Consider the following 8,663-nt stretch of genomic DNA (forward strand, 5'->3'; position numbering starts at 1 on the left):
AACCTGCTCTCTCACTCATCAACCTGCTCTCACACTCATTAACCTGCTCTCTCACTCATTAACCTGCTCTCTCACCCATCAAGCTACTCTCTAACTCATTAACCTATCTATCTCTCATTAACCTGCTATCTCACTCATTAACCTGCTCTCTCACTCATTAACCTGCTCTTTCACTCATGAACCTGCTCTCACTCATTAACGTGCTCTCTCACTCATTAACCTGCTCTCGCACTCATTAACCTGCTCTCTCACTCATCAATCTGCTCCCTCAATCATTAACCTGCTCTCTCACTCATCAACCTGCTCTCTCACTCATTAACCTGCTCTCTCACTCATCAACCTGCTCTCTCACCCATCAAGCTACTCTCTAACTCATTAACCTATCTATCTCTCATTAACCTGCTATCTCACTCATTAACCTGCTCTCTCACTCATTAACCTGCTCTTTCACTCATGAACCTGCTCTCACTCATTAACGTGCTCTCTCACTCATTAACCTGCTCTCGCACTCATTAACCTGCTCTCTCACTCATCAATCTGCTCCCTCAATCATTAACCTGCTCTCTCACTCATCAACCTATCTATCACTCATTAACCTGCTATCTCACTCATTAACCTGCTCTCTCACACATTAACCTGCTCTTTCACTCATGAACCTGCTCTCACTCATTAACGTGCTCTCTCACTCATTAACCTGCTCTCGCACTCATTAACCTGCTCTCTCACTCATCAACCTGCTCCCTCAATCATTAACCTGCTCTCTCACTCATTAACCTGCTCTCACTCATTAACCTGCTCTCTGACTCATTAACCTGCTCTCTCACTCATTAACATGCTCTCTCACTCATTAACCTACTCTCTCAATCATTAACCTGCTCTCTCACTCTTCAACCTTCTCTCTCACTCATTAACCTACTCTCTCAATCATTAACCTGCTGTCTCACTCATTAACCTGCTCTCACTCATTAACCTGCTCTCTCACTCATTAATTGTCTCTTTCACTCATTAACTTACTCTCTCAGTCATTAACCTGCTCCCTCACTCATTAACCTGCTCTCTCACTCATTAAACTGCTCTCTCACTCATTAACCTGCTCTCTCACACATTGACCGACTCTCTCACTCATTAACCTGCTCTCTCACTCATCAAGCTACTCTCTAACTCATTAACCTATCTGTCACTCATTAACGTGCTCTCTCACACATTAACCTGCTCTCTCACACATCAAACTGCTCTCTCACTCATTAACCTGCTCTCTCACTCATTAACCTGCTCTCTCATCTATCAAGCTACTTTCTAACTCATTAACCTATCTTTCACTCATTAACCTGCTCTCTCAGTGATTAACCTGCTCTCTCACTCATTAACCTGCTCTCTCACTCATCAAGCTACTCTCTAACTCATTAACCTATCTGTCAATCATTTACGTGCTCTCCCACACATTAACCTGCTCTCTCAATAATTAACCTGCTCTCTCACTCATTAACCTGCTCGCACACCCATCAAACTACTCTCTAACTCATTAACCTATCTATCACTCATTAACCTGCACTCTCACTCATTAACATGCTCTCTCACACATTAACCTGCTCTCTCACTCATCAACCTGCTCCCTCAATCATTAACCTGCTCTCTCACTCATTAAACTATCTGTCACTCATTAACCTGCTCTCTCACTCATCAACGTGCTCTCTCACTCATTAACCTGCTCTCTTACTCATGAACCTGCTCTCTCACTCATTAAACTGTCACTCATTAACCTGCTCTCTCACTCATCAACCTGCTCTCACATTCATTAACCTGCTCTCTCACTCATTAACCTGCTCTCTCACCCATCAAGCTACTCTCTAACTCATTAACCTATCTATCTCTCATTAACCTGCTATCTCACTCATTAACCTGCTCTCTCACTCATTAACCTGCTCTTTCACTCATGAACCTGCTCTCACTCATTAACGTGCTCTCTCACTCATTAACATGCTCTCGCACTCATTAACCTGCTCTCTCACTCATCAATCTGCTCCCTCAATCATTAACCTGCTCTCTCACTCATCAACCTGCTCTCTCACTCATTAACCTGCTCTCTCACTCATCAACCTGCTCTCTCACCCATCAAGCTACTCTCTAACTCATTAACCTATCTATCTCTCATTAACCTGCTATCTCACTCATTAACCTGCTCTCTCACTCATTAACCTGCTCTTTCACTCATGAACCTGCTCTCACTCATTAACGTGCTCTCTCACTCATTAACCTGCTCTCGCACTCATTAACCTGCTCTCTCACTCATCAATCTGCTCCCTCAATCATTAACCTGCTCTCTCACTCATCAACCTATCTATCACTCATTAACCTGCTATCTCACTCATTAACCTGCTCTCTCACACATTAACCTGCTCTTTCACTCATGAACCTGCTCTCACTCATTAACGTGCTCTCTCACTCATTAACCTGCTCTCGCACTCATTAACCTGCTCTCTCACTCATCAACCTGCTCCCTCAATCATTAACCTGCTCTCTCACTCATTAACCTGCTCTCACTCATTAACCTGCTCTCTGACTCATTAACCTGCTCTCTCACTCATTAACATGCTCTCTCACTCATTAACCTACTCTCTCAATCATTAACCTGCTCTCTCACTCTTCAACCTTCTCTCTCACTCATTAACCTACTCTCTCAATCATTAACATGCTGTCTCACTCATTAACCTGCTCTCACTCATTAACCTGCTCTCTCACTCATTAATTGTCTCTTTCACTCATTAACTTACTCTCTCAGTCATTAACCTGCTCCCTCACTCATTAACCTGCTCTCTCACTCATTAAACTGCTCTCTCACTCATTAACCTGCTCTCTCACACATTGACCGACTCTCTCACTCATTAACCTGCTCTCTCACTCATCAAGCTACTCTCTAACTCATTAACCTATCTGTCACTCATTAACGTGCTCTCTCACACATTAACCTGCTCTCTCACACATCAAACTGCTCTCTCACTCATTAACCTGCTCTCTCACTCATTAACCTGCTCTCTCATCTATCAAGCTACTTTCTAACTCATTAACCTATCTATCACTCATTAACCTGCTCTCTCAGTCATTAACCTGTTCTCTCACTCATTAACCTGCTCTCCCACTCATTAACCTGCTCTCTCACTCATTAAACTATCTGTCACTCATTAACCTGCTCTCTCACTCACCAAGCTACTCTCTAACTCATTAACCTATCTGTCACTCATTAACGTGCTCTCTCACACATTAACCTGCTCTCTCACTCATGAACCTGCTCTCTCACTCATTAAACTATCTGTCACTCATTAACCTGCTCTCTCACTCACCAACCTGCTCTCTCACTCATTAACCTGCTCCCTCACTCATTAACCTGCTCTCTCACCCATCAAGCTACTCTCTAACTCATTAACCAGCTCTCTCACTCATTAACCTGCTCTCTCACTCATTAACCTGCTCTCTCACTCATCAACCTGCTCCCTCAATCATTAACCTGCTCTCTCACTCATTAAACTATCTGTCACTCATTAACCTGCTCTCTCACTCATCAACCTGCTCTCTCACTCATTAACCTGCTCTCTCACTCATGAACCTGCTCTCTCACTCATTAAAATATCTGTCACTCATTAACCTGCTCTCTCACTCATTAACCTGCTCTCTCACTCATGAACCTGCTCTCTCACCCATCAAGCTACTCTCTAACTCATTAACCTATCTATCACTCATTAACATGCTCTCTCACTCATTAACCTGCTCTCTCACTCATTAACCTGCACTTTCACTCATGAACATGCTCTCACTCATTAACCTGCTCTTTCACTCATGAACCTGCTCTCTCACTCATTGAACTATCTGTCACTCATTAACCTGCTCTCTCACTTATCAACCTGCTCTCTCACTCATTAACCTGCTCTCTCACTCATTAACCTGTTCTCTCACCCATCAAGCTACTCTCTAACTCATTAACCTATCTATCTCTCATTAACCTGCTATCTCACTCATTAACCTGCTCTCTCACTCATTAACCTGCTCTTTCACTCATGAACCTGCTCTCACTCATTAACGTGCTCTCTCACTCATCAATCTCCTCCCTCAATCATTAACGTGCTCTCTCACTCATCAACCTGCTCTCTCACTCATTAACCTGCTCTCTCACTCATTAACCTGCTCTCTCAATCATTTACCTGCTCTCTCACTCTTCAACCTTCTCTCTCACTCATTAACCTACTCTCTCAACCATTAACCTGCTGTCTCACTCATTAACCTGCTCTCACTCATTAACCTGCTCTCTCACACATTAATTGTCTCTTTCACTCATTAACTTACTCTCTCAGTCATTACCCTGCTCCCTCACTCATTAACCTGCACTCTCACTCATTAAACTGCTCCCTCACTCATTAACCTGCTCTCGCACTCATTAACCTGCTCTCTCACTCATCAATCTGCTCCCTCAATCATTAACCTGCTCTCTCACTCATCAACCTATCTATCACTCATTAACCTGCTATCTCACTCATTAACCTGCTCTCTCACACATTAACCTGCTCTTTCACTCATGAACCTGCTCTCACTCATTAACGTGCTCTCTCACTCATTAACCTGCTCTCGCACTCATTAACCTGCTCTCTCACTCATCAACCTGCTCCCTCAATCATTAACCTGCTCTCTCACTCATTAACCTGCTCTCACTCATTAACCTGCTCTCTGACTCATTAACCTGCTCTCTCACTCATTAACATGCTCTCTCACTCATTAACCTACTCTCTCAATCATTAACCTGCTCACTCACTCTTCAACCTTCTCTCTCACTCATTAACCTACTCTCTCAATCATTAACCTGCTGTCTCACTCATTAACCTGCTCTCACTCATTAACCTGCTCTCTCAATCATTAACCTGCTGTCTCACTCATTAACCTGCTCTCACTCATTAACCTGCTCTCTCACTCATTAATTGTCTCTTTCACTCATTAACTTACTCTCTCAGTCATTAACCTGCTCCCTCACTCATTAACCTGCTCTCTCACTCATTAAACTGCTCTCTCACTCATTAACCTGCTCTCTCACACATTGACCGACTCTCTCACTCATTAACCTGCTCTCTCACTCATCAAGCTACTCTCTAACTCATTAACCTATCTGTCACTCATTAACGTGCTCTCTCACACATTAACCTGCTCTCTCACACATCAAACTGCTCTCTCACTCATTAACCTGCTCTCTCACTCATTAACCTGCACTCTCATCTATCAAGCTACTTTCTAACTCATTAACCTATCTATCACTCATTAACCTGCTCTCTCAGTCATTAACCTGTTCTCTCACTCATTAACCTGCTCTCCCACTCATTAACCTGCTCTCTCACTCATTAAACTATCTGTCACTCATTAACCTGCTCTCTCACTCACCAAGCTACTCTCTAACTCATTAACCTATCTGTCACTCATTAACGTGCTCTCTCACACATTAACCTGCTCTCTCACTCATGAACCTGCTCTCTCACTCTTTAAACTATCTGTCACTCATTAACCTGCTCTCTCACTCATCAACCTGCTCTCTCACTCATTAACCTGCTCCCTCACTCATTAACCTGCTCTCTCACCCATCAAGCTACTCTCTAACTCATTAACCAGCTCTCTCACTCATCAACCTGCTCCCTCAATCATTAACCTGCTCTCTCACTCATTAAACTATCTGTCACTCATTAACCTGCTCTCTCACTCATCAACCTGCTCTCTCACTCATTAACCTGCTCTCTCACTCATGAACCTGCTCTCTCACTCATTAAAATATCTGTCACTCATTAACCTGCTCTCTCACTCATTAACCTGCTCTCTCACTCATGAACCTGCTCTCTCACCCATCAAGCTACTCTCTAACTCATTAACCTATCTATCACTCATTAACATGCTCTCTCACTCATTAACCTGCTCTCTCACTCATTAACCTGCACTTTCACTCATGAACATGCTCTCACTCATTAACCTGCTCTTTCACTCATGAACCTGCTCTCTCACTCATTGAACTATCTGTCACTCATTAACCTGCTCTCTCACTTATCAACCTGCTCTCTCACTCATTAACCTGCTCTCTCACTCATTAACCTGTTCTCTCACCCATCAAGCTACTCTCTAACTCATTAACCTATCTATCTCTCATTAACCTGCTATCTCACTCATTAACCTGCTCTCTCACTCATTAACCTGCTCTTTCACTCATGAACCTGCTCTCACTCATTAACGTGCTCTCTCACTCATTAACCTGCTCTCGCACTCATTAACCTGCTCTCTCACTCATCAATCTGCTCCCTCAATCATTAACCTGCTCTCTCACTCATCAACCTGCTCTCTCACTCATTAACCTGCTCTCTCACTCATTAACCTGCTCTCTCAATCATTTACCTGCTCTCTCACTCTTCAACCTTCTCTCTCACTCATTAACCAACTCTCTCAACCATTAACCTGCTGTCTCACTCATTAACCTGCTCTCACTCATTAACCTGCTCTCTCACACATTAATTGTCTCTTTCACTCATTAACTTACTCTCTCAGTCATTACCCTGCTCCCTCACTCATTAACCTGCTCTTTCACTCATTAAACTGCTCCCTCAATTATTAACCTGCTCTCTCACTCATTAACCTGCTCTCTCACTCATTAACCGGCTCTCTCACTCATTAACCTACTCTCTCAATCATTTACCTGCTCTCTCACTCTTCAACCTTCTCTCTCACTCATTAACCTACTCTCTCAATCATTAACCTGCTGTCTCACTCATTAACCTGCTCTCACTCATTAACCTGCTCTCTCACTCATTAATTGTCTCTTTCACTCATTAACTTACTCTCTCGGTCATTAACCTGCTCCCTCACTCATTAACCTGCTCTCTCACTCATTAAACTGCTCTCTCACTCATTAACCTGCTCTCTCACACATTGACTGACTCTCTCACTCATTAACCTGCTCTCTCACTCATCAACCTGCTCTCTCACTCATTAACCTGCTCTCTCACTCATTAACCTGCTCTCTCATCCATCAAGCTACTCTCTAACTCATTAACGATTCTATCACTCATTAACCTGCTCGCTCACTCATTAACCTGCTCTCTCACTCATTAAACTATCTGTCACTCATTAACCTGCTCTCTCACTCATCAAGCTACTCTCTAACTCATTAACCTATCTGTCACTCATTAACGTGCTCTCTCACACATTAACCTGCTCCTCACTCATGAACCTGCTCTCTCACTCATTAAACTATCTGTCACTCATTAACCTGCTCTCTCACTCATCAACCTGCTCTCACACTCATTAACCTGCTCTCTCACTCATTAACCTGCTCTCTCACCCATCAAGCTACTCTATAACTCATTAACCTGCTCTCTCACTCATTAACCTGCTCTCTCACTCATCAACATGCTCCCTCAATCATTAACCTGCTCTCTCACTCATTAAACTAGCTGTCACTCATTAACCTGCGCTCTCACTCATCAACCTGCTCTCTCACTCATGAACCTGCTCTCTCACTCATTAAAATATCTGTCACTCATTAACCTGCTCTCTCACTCATTAACCTGCTCTCTCACTCATTAACCTGCTCTCTCAGCCATCAAGCTACTCTCTATCTCATTAACCTATCTATCACTCATTAACCTGCTCTCTCACTCATTAACCTGCTCTTTCACTCATGAACCTGCTCTCACTCATTAACGTGCTCTCTCACTCATTAACCTGCTCTCGCACTCATTAACCTGCTCTCTCACTCATCAACCTGCTCCCTCAATCATTAACCTGCTCTCTCACTCATTAACCTGCTCTCACTCATTAACCTGCTCTCTGACTCATTAACCTGCTCTCTCACTCATTAACCTGCTCTCTCACTCATTAACCTACTCTCTCAATCATTAACCTGCTCTCTCACTCTTCAACCTTCTCTCTCACTCATTAACCTACTCTCTCAATCATTAACCTGCTGTCTCACTCATTAACCTGCTCTCACTCATTAACCTGCTCTCTCACTCATCAAGCTACTCTCTAACTCATTAACCTATCTGTCACTCATTAACGTGCTCTCTCACACATTAACCTGCTCTCTCACACATCAAACTGCTCTCTCACTCATTAACCTGCTCTCTCACTCATTAACCTGCTCTCTCATCTATCAAGCTACTTTCTAACTCATTAACCTATCTTTCACTCATTAACCTGCTCTCTCAGTCATTAACCTGCTCTCTCACTCATTAACCTGCTCTCTCACTCATCAAGCTACTCTCTAACTCATTAACCTATCTGTCAATCATGAACGTGCTCTCCCACACATTAACCTGCTCTCTCAATAATTAACCTGCTCTCTCACTCATTAACCTGCTCGCACACCCATCAAACTACTCTCTAACTCATTAACCTATCTATCACTCATTAACCTGCACTCTCACTCATTAACATGCTCTCTCACACATTAACCTGCTCTCTCACTCATCAACCTGCTCCCTCAATCATTAACCTGCTCTCTCACTCATTAAACTATCTGTCACTCATTAACCTGCTCTCTCACTCATCAACGTGCTCTCTCACTCATTAACCTGCTCTCTTACTCATGAACCTGCTCTCTCACTCATTAAACTGTCACTCATTAACCTGCTCTCTCACTCATCAACCTG

The sequence above is a fragment of the Scyliorhinus torazame genome, chromosome 25, assembly GCF_047496885.1.
Source record: "Scyliorhinus torazame isolate Kashiwa2021f chromosome 25, sScyTor2.1, whole genome shotgun sequence".
NCBI classification, from domain to species: domain Eukaryota; kingdom Metazoa; phylum Chordata; class Chondrichthyes; order Carcharhiniformes; family Scyliorhinidae; genus Scyliorhinus; species Scyliorhinus torazame.